Here is a 16447-nt window from a genome sequence, read left to right on the forward strand (position 1 = left end):
TCATTTAGTGTTTGAACTTACAATGGCACTGAAAAAAGGGATTTATAACTTTTTCATACTTATGATCATTGCAGCATCCTCACAGTCATGTGATCAAAATTCAGACGCTTGGCAAATGAGTCATATTTATGATGGTTGTAATGTCCTGGGGCCATGTGATCACCTTTTGCAACCTACATTTAGGCAAGAAAAACCAAATGCACAGGTACAGTATACAGTAGGTGGTACCTCACTCAATAGTAGTAACTGCGAGAGGGATCTTGGAATCCTAGTGGACAATCAGTTATGAGCCAGCAGTGTGCTGCAGCTGCCAAAAAAGCCAACACAGTGCTAGGCTGCATTAACAGAGAGATAGAATCAAGATTACGTGAAGTGTTAATACCATTTTACAATGACTTGGTAAGGCCACACTTGGAATACTTCATGCAGAAACAGAACTTGTTAAAGATTGTATGATAAAATGGGCTCAGAATATTCAAGAAGTTATTACAATGGACACTTGGGAAAAGATCTGGGTGAGGAACGTAAAATTTACGCAAGCCCAAAACTTAAGAGAGAACTTCTATAAAATGTTTTATAGGTGGCATTTAGATCCTAAAAAGCTCGCAAGTATGTATCCGAATTATCAACCTAAATGTTGGAGGTGTGGTGGCGAAGACGCAACGTACTTTCATATATGGTGGACCTGCAAAAAGGTTAAAGCTTTTTGGATTAAAATCTGGTGGAATATGCAGAAGATATTTAAGCAAAGGATAAAGTTTTGTCCGCAATTGTTTTTATTGGGCATAATCACGGATACTACTGTTGTGGACATTAAGTTGATGTTGAATTTGATTACGGCAGCAAGACTTTTAGTAGGTCAATATTGGAAGAAGGAGGAACTGCCGACTATAGAAGAATGGACTTTAAAAGTTTCTGACCTGGCGGAAATGGCAAAGATATCGGCTTATTTGAAAGACCATTCGCAACAACGTTATATTATGGAGTGGAAAAAGTGGATTGATTACATCCAGAATAAATATGGGACTAAAAAGTTTCATTTAGCATTTGTATAAGTTTTGATGTGATATTAGTATTGCTTGTAGTCATTTTACATGAGCTAGAATGCGATAGACTTAATAGCTTATTGTTGTTAACATATGGTTGTTTATGATTGTTTTTACATTTATACCTTGTATTTAGCTCTGGGAAGTCGGGGAGGGGGGAGGGGGGAGGGGGGAAGGGGAGGGTGGAGGGTTAGGGAGGGTTAGGAAGGGTTGGGTGGGGGGTGGGGGGGAGGGATGGTTAAAGATAAAATGTATTGAAAAACTTTTTCAATAAAAAAAATACTTCATGCAGTTTCGGTCACCATGATGTAAAAAAGATGTTGAAACTGGAAAGAGTGCAGAGATAATCGGGACTGGAGACTAAAACGTATAAAGAACGGTGGTGAAATTGGGTATGCCTCATTTAATGAAAAGAAGGACTAGGGGAGACATGACAGCAGTGTTCCAATATCTCAGGGGTTGCCACAAAGAAGAGGGAGTCAAGCTACTCTCCAAAGCACCTGAAGGCAGGACAAGAAGCAACGGATGGAAACTAATCAAGGAGAGAATCAACCTAGAAGTAAGAAGAAATTTCCTGATAGAACAATTAAGCAGTGGAACAAACTGCCTCCAGAAGGTGTGAATGTTCCAACACTGGAAGTTTTTAAGAAGAAACTGGACAGCCATTTGTCTGAAATGGTATAGGGTTTCCTGCCTAAGCAGGGGATTGGACTAGATGACCTCCAAGGTCGCTTCCAGCTTCTGTTCTGTTCTGTTCTGTTCTGTTCTGTTCTAGTCTAGTCTAGTCTAGTCTAGTCCATTCCATTCTTAACTTTCTGATAAGCAAAGCCAGATTCACTTAACCATATTACTAATTTAACAACTGCAGTGATTCATTTAACAATTGTGGCAAGAAATTTTGTAAAATGGGGCGAAGGTCAACCGTCCTGCTTAGCAACAGAAATTTTGGCCTCAGTTGTGGTTGTAAGATGAGGACTACCTGTATCTTGCATCAGTATTTTATGTCTGTTTACATAAGCTATCTAGTTGTTATTTTTCCAATCTATACAATAAACAATGTTGTCTGAAGACACTAAAAATTAAAACTTTATAAAAAAACCCCACATTGATAAGGTATAATTAATAAGTCATCTTTTTTAAAAAAATGGTGAAGTTTAACAAACCAGAGCAACAATCTGTACTAGTTATTTGTATAATTAAAAATAATCCTACATTATAGGATTTAAAACACATAACTAATAATCATAAAAAGAAAAATGAAAAAAAATAGGATCCATTTTTCTGTATATTTTAATTTCTGGAATATAAAGAAACATCCAAAATTAGTAACCAACTAATATACTGAATCTCTTCGTTCACATCGGGAAACTAATTTATATAAAATTATCTTCTTCACTGTTCTCTAAAGTTGATAAAACCAAAGTTCTTTATCAAATAACAATTGCCATCACATATCTCTGTTATACCTCTCAAGATTGTTTTAACATAGAATATGCTGTAACTTGAAACCAAAATAGAACTACAGCTGCACAAAATCAAATCCTGAGTAAAAAAGTCCTCAGATTTCTAACACCTCTAACAGAAAAAAAAATCTAATATTCCTTTTAAAAAGGTATTTTTGTAGAATCCAATTAACATTAAACATCTTTATCCTAAAGAATTAACTTCATGTAAAATCCTAGTAAGAATATTTGACTTTTTTTTTAAAATTTGAGCCATTGGTCTTCCACAATTGGACATTCTAGTTTCTTTTCCACATTTCAAGACGCATAACTAATGCTAACCTTCATACTGGAGCTGGGGTGGGCACGGCCCCTGCATGAAGAGGAAGTCAAGCTATTCTCCAAAGCACCTGAAGGCAGGACAAGAAGCAACAGATGGAAACTAATCAAGGAGAAAAGCAACCTAGAACTAAGGAGAAACTTCCTGACACTTAGAACAATTAACCAGTGGAACAACCTGCCTCCAGAAGGTGTGAATGCTCCAACACTGGAAGTTTTTAAGAAGAGACTGGACAGCCATTTGTCTGAAATGGTATAGGGTTTCCTGCCTGAGCAAGGGGTTGGACTAGATGACCTCCAAGGTCCCTTCCAACTTTATTATTATTATTATATTATGATGCAACCGGCCAGTGGGCCGGCAATTTGACACTCCTGAGCTAGACTGTTATCAGTGGAGCCACAATTTAAGTGATTATCTCATATAAACTTTTAAAAGGGGTGGGGAGTGATAATATATTGTATGAGGAAAAAATAAACCTATCATGCAGTATAAAAAGAATTATCTCTCCACCCCACCCCGCCCCACAAAAGCTGGAGAAGATTGCCAATATAATATTATTTTAAAGACAGGCATGTGTTTAGTTTTTACTGACATAAAATTTCTGTACAGATTGATAAAGTGGTGTTGGCCTCATTCATCACAACTTCACACATAAACCCTGTGTTTTATACAAATTGATGCATGAATGTACAAACTGACTTTATGGAAGTATTATGTATAAGGCACCTACAGAATGCTTTGTTTATAAGAACCATCACATAAAATCTAAATTAGATTATCTCATGTGCAAATAGTCTCTAAATGAGGCTTCTTGCTTTTTTCTTTGGGCCTTTAAATCAGTTTTGACCATTATTGACTGCACAGTTAAGAAGTGGGTTGCCAGAGAGGGACTGGCCCAAGATCACCTAGCTGGCTTTGTGCCTAAGGTAGGACTAGAACTCATAGTCTTGCAATTTCTAGCCGGTACCTTTAACCACTACATGCAACTGAGTCTTCATATTCCAAAATTACCATGTAAGAAAGATAAAGGAGTATTTTTTTAATATGTGATGTATACTCTGAGTAGCCTTAGCTGATACAGTAGACCTTTTCTTATGATCCTGTAGTTTAAAATAGCCAAAGCTAGCACATTTTCAATATTCTGGGGATTTCTTTAAAGCTAGCAGAAAATGAATATTGCTGTGTGGCTTTAGTTTGCATAGCAGTTCTGTTAAATAAAATACTAATGAAAAAGAATTGGTTAGCCAAGTATACAGATTGGCGTTTATTTCCCAATTGCTTATCTGTGCCTGTCTCATCTCTTACACATCTTGTAGTGCTAGGTGTTGCTCTCTGCAATTTAAAGAAAGCAAAAGAAAATTATATTGAAATTATATTATATTGATTATTACTAGTACTACCAGTGCTTTTTTTTTGTAAAAGAAAAAGGTGCCGGAACTCACACATGTCATACAACCCGCCTTGCTTACCCTACAAGGTTCCATCCAAAAAAGGTGTCGGAACTCCATTCTGAGCATTCTATGAAAAAAAAAAGCCCTGAGTACTACTATATCTATGGAGTTTCTCAATCACCCCAGTCATGGTTGTCCCAAAGGTGCTTTCCCAAAAGGAAACTGGATTTTCTTGGTTTTTTCCTTGAAAGCGTTTCACTTCTCAAGTTCTAAAGTTAGAACTAAAGAGGTTTCTTGGATGAGAAGCAAAACGTTTTCAAGGGAAAAAAACCCAAGAAAGTGCAATGCCTTTTGGAAAAGCACCTTTGGCACTGTATTACTACTATTACATTTGCTTGAACTTCAGCATGTATATTTTTGACTGTTTGCCATGCTTATTGTGATCACCCTGGCTCTTTCAAAATACCCTAAATCAGAAATGTCTGACAGGGCAAACTGCCCTTCTATTTTTTTTCAGGAAAAATTAAAACCATCTCAGTTCTTTTCATAGATGCCAATTTATTCCACTTCAGACAGTTTCCAAGCTTTCCAAGACAATTAGCATGTGCTCACATGTGTGCGATCACTGAAATGCAAATAAAAAGTAGTAACACTGTTTGAAATCCAAATAAGGTTAAAGTTGCATTACTGAATTCTTATCTCAACAAAAATAATACAAAGAATAGCAATCCCTTAAAGGTTTAAGAAGTATATCACTCTTTATGATAACATATTACCTTTCCTTAAATAGAAAATGTTAATTAAATGCAGACTGTTCGCACCTTAAGGGATATATAATATAATTTAGAATCTTAACGAAATCTGTTTTCATACTTTGATTTGCAGATACTCTGAGGACTGGGATAATTACTATGTTGTGTTTGCCTAGAAATCTGATATACAGTATGTAAACATCTGGAAAAAAAGTTGATATAAACTTACAGTGGTGGATGAATTTAATTACGTTCTGTTAACAAAGAAAATCAATTTACATGCAAACTTTTAATTTGATTTTGTCAGTAGACATTTAAAACATTAAAACAACATAGGAGGCAGTGTGGTACACTGATTAAACTTTTAAGGAATTGCTATTCTTTGTATTATTTTTGTTGAGATAAGAATTAGATAATGCAACTTTAACCTTATTTGGATTTCAAACAGTGTTACTACTTTTAATTTGCATTTTAGTAATCGCACACATGTGAACACATGCTAATTGTCTTGGAAAGCTTGGAAAGTAGAATAAATGGTATATTTTGACAGTTTCCATTGCTTTGTGTGGCACATTTTGCAAATTAAATGAGAATAAGTGTTGTTTTTGTTGTCTTTTTCATTCCAACTGTCATTCTAGCTTGGGACTATTTTGAGGCAATCATTCACTATTCTTCTCAAAGAAAGAAAATGCAGGTTTAAATATGCTTCTATGCTGGTACAAACTAACAGCAATGAATTTACTCTGTAGGAAATGTGATTTTTACCCATATAAATGCACGTTCTGGATTGCCCTTGGAAATGATCTTTTCCCAATATCCAAAGCTTAAACAGGCAGCAAAGCATGTGCTTTTTCATTATGAATTTCTGCCCTCTAGGGCAGGGGTCCCCAACCTGTAGGCCATACTGGATCATGGCCTATTTGCAACTGGGCTTTTTGAGTGGCAGGCTGGCCTGTGCACACAGTCCGACTTGCGCGAGCAGGGTGTGTGTGCTTGTGCTTCAGCCACACTTGTGCAGAATCACACTCACACAAATGAAACTGTGCACACGCATGCATGCATGCCCCTTCCCCCAAATCATCCCCTCTTCCCCCCTTCCCCCCCTGTGCCAGGCCTCCAATATGGAAAGAGGGTGGGGATACACCCCTCCTACCTTTCCTTTCTTCATGCAACCTATGGTTTTCTGAGAAGAATATTCAGAAGCACAATCACTTGAACATGGCTAACTGTGGTGATGCTGCAGCAGCTATACATTTGTGAACGTTTTAGCAGTATATAGTATATAATAATAATAATAATAATAATTTTATTTGTATACCGCCCTTCTCCCACAGGACTCAGGGCGGTGAACAGGGCAATACATGTTAAAAGACAAGAATACAAAAATTAAGAGATTAAACAAGATGCCCAAAAACTATAACAATAAGTTAAAATACATAAAAAGCAATAAAACCCAAACCCAACACCCATCAGGCCAGGCCAGCTTGTTCAAACAGGTAGGTCTTTAGATTGCGCCGGAAGGAGCGAAGGTCGGGTGCCATCCGGAGCTCAACTGGAAGATGGTTCCATAAATCCGGCGCACCCACAGAGAACGCCCTCTCCCTGGGGGCCACCAGTCGACATTCTTTGACCGGTGGCACCCTGAGGAGGCCCTCTCTGTGGGAGCGCACTGGGCGGAGGGAAGTTGATGCCGGCCACAGGTGCTCCCTGAGGTATTCCGGACCCATGCCATGAAGGCCTTTGTAGGTCATTACCAGCACCTTGAATCTCACACGGAAGACAACTGGGAGCCAATGTAGCTCGCGGAGCAAGGGTGTAACATGGGAGTATCAGGAAACTCCCAACACAACTCTCGCGGCTGCATTCTGTACCAGTTGGAGCCTCCGAGTGGTCCTCAAGGGCAGCCCCATGTAGAGAGCGTTGCAGTAGTCCAAACGAGAGGTCACGAGCGCATGAGTGACCATGCACAAGGCCTCCCGGTCTAGATAGGGCCGCAACTGGCGCACCAGGCGAACCTGGGCGAAGGCCCCCCCTAGTCACATTTGCTATATGGTCTTCTAAAGAAAGCTGTGAATCTAGGAGGACTCCAAAGTTGCGAGCCCTATCTACGGGGGGTAATAACTCATCCCCCATAGAAAGAGATGGAATATTCTGAATATCCCGAGATGCTGGTACGCACAGCCACTCAGTCTTGTCAGGGTTGAGTCGAAGCCTGTTCCCATCCAGACCCAAACCGCCTCCAGGCAACGGGACATCACTTCAAGGGCATCACTGGGGTGGTTTGGGGTCGAAATGAAAAGTTGGGTGTCATCAGCATACTGATGATACCCAACTCCAAAACCACGAATGATCTCACCCAGTGGCTTCATATCGATGTTGAACAGGAGAGGCGAGAGGACCGACCCCTGAGGAACTCCACAAACGAGAGGCCTCGAGGTCGACCTCTGTCCCCCTGCCAACACCGACTGTGAATGTCCCAGAAGGTAGGAGGAGAACCACTGAAGAACCGTGCCTCCCACTCCCAATCCCCTGAGACGCCGCAGCAGGATACCATGGTCGATCGTATCAAAAGCCGCTGAGAGGTCTAATAGGACTAGGACAGAGGAATATCCCCTGTCCCGAGCCCTCCAGAGATCATTCACCAGAGCAACCAATGCCGTCTCCGTGCTGTATCCGGGCCTGAAGCCCGATTGGTACGGGTCTAGTTAATCCGCTTCATCCAGAACCAGAGGGAGCTGGTGCGCCACCACACTCTCAACAACCTTCGCAAGAAAGCGAAGGTTGGAGACCGGACGAAAGTTATTTAACACAGCTGGGTCCAAGGCAGGCTTCTTGAGGAGAGGTCTCACCACCGCCTCCTTTAAGACGGCGGGGAAACTACCTTCACTCAAAGATGCAGATATAACTGCCTGGAACCAGCCTCGTGTCCCCTCCCGGGCCGCATAAACCAGCCAGGAAGGGCACGGGTCCAATAAACACGTGGTGGAGCTCAGCCTCCCCATAATCCTGTCCACTTCCTCCAGAGCCACAGGATCGAACTCCTCCCAGATAACATTGACAAGACCACCCGTGTCCTGATCGTCAGACTCTGCCCAGTCGGAGTCCAAACCGGTCCGAATCCGAGTGATTTTGTCTGACAGATGTTGACTGAACTCCTCTACTATATGTAGCAGCCAATTCTACGTGGGGCAAACATCATGTCAATTAAAAACCAGGATCCACAAACACCGGCTGGCAGTCAAATGCCACGATCCCAAATCTTTAATCACTACCCACACTGACACCAAACAACACCAATTCGATTGGAACAATACAAAAATCATCGGCCACACTACCACCTGTCATCCTTGTGAGTTCATCGAAGCCTGGCACTCCACAAGCAATTCCACCAACAGACACATTGACCTACAACCAGCCTACAAACCCCTCAGAATCCAAATCAACTGCACAGCCAGCCAGAGGCAACACCGACCCGCAACCAACCCACACAAGCCCCCTCCCCCACCCACCAGCTGTTCACCTCCCAATGATCCTGACCTGATGTAACCTCCCCATCACAAGACCCATCACAAGCCTCTCACTGATGACTCACACCCAGTGCTTTTTTTGTAAAAGAAAAAGGTGCCGGAACTCACACACGTCATACAACCTGCCTTGCCAAACCTACAAGGTTCCATCCAAAAAAGGTGCCGGAACTCTGTTCTGAGCGTTCTATGAGAAAAAAAGCCCTGCTCACACCTGACCCATCACAAGACCCTCACTTGACATTGAATTACATTTTGTTAGATAGCGCCCAGTGTTCGAGTCTGTCCAGATCCTCCTGTATCTTAAGTCTATCTTCCTGAGTGTTGGCTATTACTGCCAGCTTGGTGTCCTCTGCAAATTTGATGAGTTCCCCATCTATCCCCTCGTCCAAATTGTTGATGAAGATGTTGAAGAACACTGGACTCAGAACAGAACCCTGGGGCACCCCACTACACACTTCCCTCCATGTAGATGCGGTTCCATTGAGGACCACACGCTGAGTACGGCTGGTCAGCCAGCTACGAATCCATCTGGTGGTGATGCTGTCTAACGCACATTTTTCTATCTTATCAAGTAGTAGTTTGTGATTTACTTTATCAAATGCCTTACTGAACTCCAAATAAATTATATCCACAGCCTTCCTCTGATCCACTTGGTCAAAGAATGCAATAAGATTTGTCTGGGATGATCTGCTTTTGACAAACCCATCTTGGCTTTTAGTAATGACTTTGTTTGCCTCTAGGTGCTCGCATTATTACGTTCCCAAACTTTCTTGGTTTATAATAGTTTTAGTATCTCAATATTTTTTACATAGTGTCCTAGGCCCAAAGAAACTGTTAATAGCACCATTTATTAAGTAGGTGGAATTCAAATGTTTGAAATAAATATGTCCTAGCAACTTAGCAGCCATTCGAAAAAAGTAATGTACATTCATTGAAAGAAAAAAATATTTCATTTTTAAATAACAAAAATTACTTACAAAAAGGATGTGCATCTGATCAAATATCCTTTTTTGCTTTTCACAGTCTTAACGTTTACATTACATATAGGGAACGGTTGCTGGAATTGGGTATGTGTAGTTTAACGAAGAGAAGAGTGAGGGGTGACCTGATAGCAGTGTTCCAATATCTCAGGGGCTGCCACAAAGAAGAGGGAGTCAAGCTATTCTCCAAAGCATCTGAAAGCAGGACAAGAAGCAATGGATGGAAACTAGTCAAGGAGAGAAGCAAGCTAGAACTAAGGAGAAACTTCCTGACAGTTAGAACAATTAACCAGTGGAACAACCTGCCTCCAGAGGTGGTGAATGCTCCAACACTGGAGGTTTTAAAGAAGAGACTGGACAGCCATTTGCCTGAAATGGTATAGGGTTTACTGCCTGAGCAGGGGGTTGGACTAGATGACCTCCAAGGTCCCTTCCAACTTCTTCTTCTTCTTCTTCTTCTTCTTCTTCTTCTTCTTCTTCTTCTTCTTCTTCTTCTTCTTCTTCTTCTTCTTCTTCTTCTTCTTCTTCTTCTTCTTCTTCTTCTTCTTATTATTATTATTATTATTATTATTATTATTATTATTATTATTATTACTATTTTATTTTATTTTATTTTATTTTTTTATTTTATTTTTATTTTTTTAATAGCTCTGCAGGATTTGATGTTTCATTAGTCTTTGACATTCAAGAGGAGTCTTCAAAACTTTTACCAGCTTATTTTGTAAATCCCATAAAGAGGCATCATCCAGGATTTCTTGTTGCACCTGTCCTTTTTAAGGCTAAGTTGCTGCTTGGACAAAGATGTCATCTCATTTGGCTCCTGGCACTCAATCCTATGGGGAAACTGCTGTTTTAGTCTCTGCCATTCAGAGCACTCATGGGCAATTACTTGTACTCTTATTCTCCCTAGAGCAGGGGTGTCAGACTCGCAATGTCATGTGACATGTCGCGACCTATCGTGACTTTTTTTCCATTGCCGGCAATGGGGTGGGTGCGGTTTTGGCATGATGCATCCGGCCCGCGGGCCAGCAGTTTGACACCCCTGGCTTAGAGCTTGAAGGTCTCATCTACTTGCTGGTCTTTCATTCTTCACAATGGTCATTGTCTCTTCTAATTTGCAACGGCATCTTCAGTCAGCCAGTCACATTGGAAGCCACAGCTGATTTTCTGTTAACTTCCAGGTCAGCTGCTCTATTTGTCATATTGAAGTTATTTAGACCTTGTTTGGCTTCTTGGATATTATGATAGATTATGATAATGTCATTAGTAAACTGAAAATAGATGATGTCAAGTTTGTGTAAAGTCTGGTTTCATAGGCCTTGATTATTTTTAAGTATTTACCTTTGTATTTATTTCTGTGTCAAGTGCTTTTTCATAATCAGTGAACTTAAGGCACAGAGGCATGTGAATGTCTTTTATTTGTTCTATCAGCTGATTAATTGTGTGGAGGTAGTCAATGGTTGAATATCTTTTGCAAAAACTAGGTTACTCTCATGGCTGAAGTTTTTCCTTTATTTTGTTCAGTACAACTTGTAAGCTAAAGAGAGAAAAGAGATTTGGCAGTAATAAACAAGTTTTTCTGGGCTGTCTTGTTTGAATATTAGAAAAAAAGTTTTCCATACTTCAGGACCATCATTCATATGTTCATATCATTCATAGGAGCCAAGATGGCACAGTGGTTAGAATGCAATGTCGCTTTCAGACCCCGTCCGACGAGTCACCAAAAGAATGAATCCGGAACGGGAGCTGGTTCTCCTAAGCCACGTTTATTAGCCTCATAAACAGTTGCTCGAAGACAGACGAAGTCAGCGTTGATTCTACAGTATCATCAACGCTGTTAAATAGCCAGCCAAGCCACCACCCTCCACCACACCCCTAATCGTTTCACCCCGCCCACACCCTTCTTAACTAACGCCTCCCATGGTTCCCGCCCTTTGGCACCCGCCCCACCACCATTGCAGCCGGTAAGCCACCCCCCAGCCCAAACCACCCTCTCTTTCCCCAGAGCCTCGCACGCTTCCATCTTCCCCCTCAGCTTTCCAATCCGCCGCAAGCCTCGCCCTGAGCCCTTCCCCAACCCGCGGGGGTTCTCCACCACCCCCTGAGTTACTCTGGCGCCCAGCCACGTTTTGTCCCGGAGTCTCTGAAGGCCGGTAGATCGTTCCCCGGCCGAACACGGCAGCTGCGCTTCCCCTCGGTTCGTTGGCCACTTCCGGGAGCTTCTGGGCCGGTCCGCGCCTCCCCAGCTGACGAGCGGGCCGCCGCTGCCTCCCCAGCTGACGGGCGGTTGTTTCTGGAGCGCCGCAGCTCGTCAGGAAGAAGAGGAGGCTGGCGGAGGTCGCTGGAAGCAGGTAAAGCGCTCCGTGGCTTCCTCGGGTGCTGGGCAGACGGGAGCTGGGGCGGGGCAATGGCCGAGCACCGTCCCGGCCCTCCAGGAATCCGCGGGCGCCGGCAATTAGTCTCGGGGCCTGGCGGAGCGCTCCGTGGGCGACGGCGGTGGTTTTCGGGGCCTGGCGGGGCGCTCCGCGGGTGCCGGCGGTCTGGTGAGTCGCTCCGCGGCCCGTCCGAATGTCGGGCGTGCCAGGCCCAACAGTCGCAGGCTAATTTTGCCCACTGCCAGGAGTTCGATCCTGACTGGCTCACGTTTGACTCAACCTTCTGTCTTTCCAAGTTTGGAAAATGAGGACCCAGATTGTTGGGGGCAATATGCTGACACTGTAAACTGCTTAATGCTGTAAAGCACTATATAAGTGCTATTGTCATCTAGGCAGTCATTAAAGAGCTTAGTCAGCTGTTTTGCTTGGGATTCTCTACATCTTTCTAAATTTATAAGGTAATACCGTTCTAGCCCTGAGGCTTTTCCTGATTGGTCTGTCAAATTGCACGGTGAGCCTAATCTGAGTTGATTTTGGTACTATTGAAAATGCATTTCAACATTGGTTTCAGAGATGGATATTTTAAGACAAAGTGGTCACAGTAAAAATGCTGACATAAATATTTTAAGGCAAAGAGGTCACAGTAAAAATGCTGGCATTCTTTGTCAAATTCTCCTGAGTTAGTTGTGGTGTCTTACCCTGCTTAAGTGCCTTTAACAGTCTTTTTTTCTTTTTCATTTACTTCCAGTAGGTTATCATGCTGCTTCTGAGCTCAGCTGCTTTCATGAATTGTTGTCTATTGTAAATTTCATAGTCTTCTTCTAGCTGTCATCTTATCTTGTGGTTCAGCTCAGATGTATTTTCTCCTTTGAATGCCTTCCTCTTCCTCCTCACATGAAATTCAGTTTACCATATTTTCATTTTTAGTGTTAAATTATATTTGCATTAAATATATTTATGTTATGTGGAATCCACAGCAATGATTTATTAATTTATAACAACTGCATAACATAACTGGTAAGCTGAAACAATATATGCTTAATATCTTGCACCCAAATTTGCTGACTTGAACATCTATCCCTAACTGTATGTTTAAGGTTCAGATGTCTACCTTCAGACTTGAATGAATGGCAATAATTATTGCAAAATCATATCTCCAAATTTTGGGGATGTTTGATCTCTTACCTATAAGTAGTATGAGGAATGTATCTCATCCATAACTTCATATTGCCTTAACTGAATTCAGTAATTGAAATCTGCAACAGGACTACCCAATGGTGGGATTCAAATATGTGAACAACTGGTTCTCTGTGTGGATGCCACTTCCAGAAGTCCATTCTGGGCCTGGGCAACAAGAAATTAGCTACCAGTTCTGCCAAACTGGTGCAAACTCACTGGGACTACTCATTCTCCAACTGATTTTTAATGAAACTATTTCAGAATTATTAAGTAAACTGTTAATATCACCATCGTCTTTAACCAATAGCTATAAGCTCCAAGAAAGAACGCACAAGTAAAGAATAGGGAGATAAAATCACAGGCAAGCTAGTTTGGATATTTATTAATTCAAGGGACATTTTGATTTTTTTTTAAAAAAATCCCAGTTTAAAATAGTGAGAAGGAATGTAATCAAAAGAAGTTATGACTGTAAAAAAAAAAGCAGCTGGTGAAAGCTGCTCCAAAAAATGACTCTTATTATGGACATCTGGCAACTGACATTTATATATGACTGGAGATTAATTTTAGTCTCTGCAGTACTAAATTGCCAAGACAAAGGGGATATAGAGCTGAGGTAATAGGAACAGGAAATTTCTCCAAAACAATAATTTGTTTTTCGTTGCTGCACAAAATGAAAGTCATACCATTAACAAAAAACAAGCAGTAAAATATTCCACTGATCTCCTGGTTGCTATGTGAAGACATCTCACTCATGCTTTCTTTCTTTTTTTAATCCCCAGATCACATTGCCTACTTTGAGACAGCCTGGTTATTCAAAACAAGAGGTGCATTTTTCCTGATAAGCAACCGTTTCAGAAAGGTTCAAAAATAAGAGTGATTTTATATTTGAGCATAGTTTTGGCAGAGAGAAACAAAAAAAAATTCACCCTGACTACATCACGTGATTCCTGTCCATCAGGGCAATTTAACTCACCGTAGGGACAATAATAGATTGACAAGCACTTTTATTTGAATGGAAAACTGTTGGCACTCTTGGAATATATGCACCACAATCTTAACCTGACTGAATACCAGTCATTACATGTCTCCAGGGAGTTTCTTGTCCCCAAGGATCCTGGAAAATGTCATTCTGGATGGGAAGGTAAATAACTTTTGTAAAAAAGTAAAATGCTCAATATGCTCACCTAGTTGTATTTTCTATTTTTTTTAGGGAAGCCATAGCAACTATGCTGTCTGCTATAAAATCAATGCAAGTCTGACGTGCAGACAATGACCACTGAAAATCCATTTTTAGAGAGAAAATATGCTTAAATACACAAGAAAGCTCTGAGTGTGGTTTGGGAATATAAATGCTTCAACTAGTAACTATAGGGGACTTAGTTTCCATAATTACTGATGAGCCACTAGAGAGAGTGTTTTGCTTATAGCCTCTGCTTGAATGCAGCTTAGGTCTTGTTCCTTGGATGGCACACATACAAAGTAGAAGGAGACACAATTGCACAAATACTGGTGGGTTGCCTCATTTGTCCCTACATGATAAACTAAAGTGTTCATCACTCCAACTGTGATTATTAAATTACCTACCTTTGAAGTAAATTCACAATTGGTATAGTTCTACTAGCATCACAATTATGTTGGACACAGTGAACCTTGCTGTTGATGATGAGCCATTAGTTTATTCACCTTCAAAAGCCACTACATCACATGAGATTTGTAAATAGCATAGGGTCTATATCTTGCTAAGAAGGAGTGTAATGTGGAGAGTTGATTAAGCATGCCTATGATCTAGTATTGCTCTATTATTATGGCCTTTATTTGATATAGATTCTTACAGACTGTCTGGAATAAGTCTTTATAGACGTTTCAGGAAAGTAGGGGTAGAAAAACCTACTTCTGACTCCGGTGTCCTTTGTAGAACAGTCACAACAACTAGCCTTTTCAAGGACTCATTTATGTAAATAGAAGTCTTTTGCATCTTGCATCTTCCTAATTTCTGATTACAGCAATGTGTGAAAGCAGTAGGTCAAAACAAAATAAAAATGTATATTCCTTAGAACAGGGGTGTCAAACTCAATTTCATTGAGGGCCGCATCAGCATTGTGGTTGCCCTCAGGGGGCCGGGTGGGTATGGCCAGGGTGGGCGTGGCCTACTGGGTGGGCGTGGCTAGAGTGTGTATGGCCTACTGGGTGGGCGTGGCCAGCTCTACATCGTTCGCATCAAGGGTGCCTATGGGGGCCTGGGCAGGGGTGGGACAGATCTGAGGGTCTCTGGCAGAAGGAAGGTCTCTGGGCCAGGGCCAAGGCAGTGGGGGCCGTTCCCTCACTGTTTCCAGGATGGCTTTGCAGGCCACATGAAACCACTTCGCGGGCCGGATCCAGCCCCTGGGCCTTGTGTTTGACATGTCTGCCTTAGAATATGGAAAATTTGGTATCCTTTCCTCAGGATGTGTTCAACAACTTCAAAAAGCCATCCGTACACAGCCCTTCAAATATCACAGCCATCCTTATTGTCAGCTCTTTGAAGTAGGCCAGACCAAGAAACATGTTCTACAAAGACTCCTGGAATTCTGCATTTAGAGGTTATAATAAGAGAATCTTGAAAGTCTGACAGAGTTTCTCTCACATTCTCCTCTTGTGCAGAAAAGAATCAAGGCAGGGCAAATCTTGTGCTTCCTTTTCATCCCTTCTCTTTCATGATTAAGTTGGTATTTCCATAATTGCCCTTGCCTTTCTTCTTCAAGTCTGTCTCTATAATCTTCAACATTCAATAGTTGTTCAAAACTTGTTTTAGCATTCACTTTTCCATGTACAGTCAGTGGCAAATTTATACTAACCAATCCCATTTATGCCAAACTGTTTTCAGCTAAGAAAATACTCTAAAGGCATGACTTGATAGTTTTTATTTAGATGTTCATTTTTTCCCCACGAGTTGCTATTTTGGGGCTCATCTTAGATCTCAGACATGCAGCCTTCCATTCCTGAGTGGCCAAATGACTGGATACCATTGGTAGAGCAGTCAATATAATTCATCTCCTGCAATCAGCATTCAGATGCTTCAGGAAATGACCAGCGAGGACTATAGCTGTTTTCTACTGGCAGTGTCCCATGTTTCTAGTTCTGCATTATAATACCAAACTGGAAATCTCAATGTACACATGTTGTACTTTGACAATAAAGGTTTATTATTTATACTGAAAGACAATAAGATCCTATATAGATCTTGCCTTGAGGCATAGTTAGTAGCAGTCTTTAGTTAAAACAGCAACATAGGTCATTTGAGAGAAAAGTTCCATCTTCTCACCTGAACCAATCTACCTTTTCCTGAACAAGATGGCAATGTTCAAATCAGATGCACTGTTGCCTAGTGACACTGATTCCGTAATCAGGAACAATTGTTCTTGAAGGCCGAGGCACA

The sequence above is a fragment of the Vipera ursinii genome (assembly GCF_947247035.1).
Source record: "Vipera ursinii genome assembly, chromosome: 1".
Classification (NCBI taxonomy): domain Eukaryota; kingdom Metazoa; phylum Chordata; class Lepidosauria; order Squamata; family Viperidae; genus Vipera; species Vipera ursinii.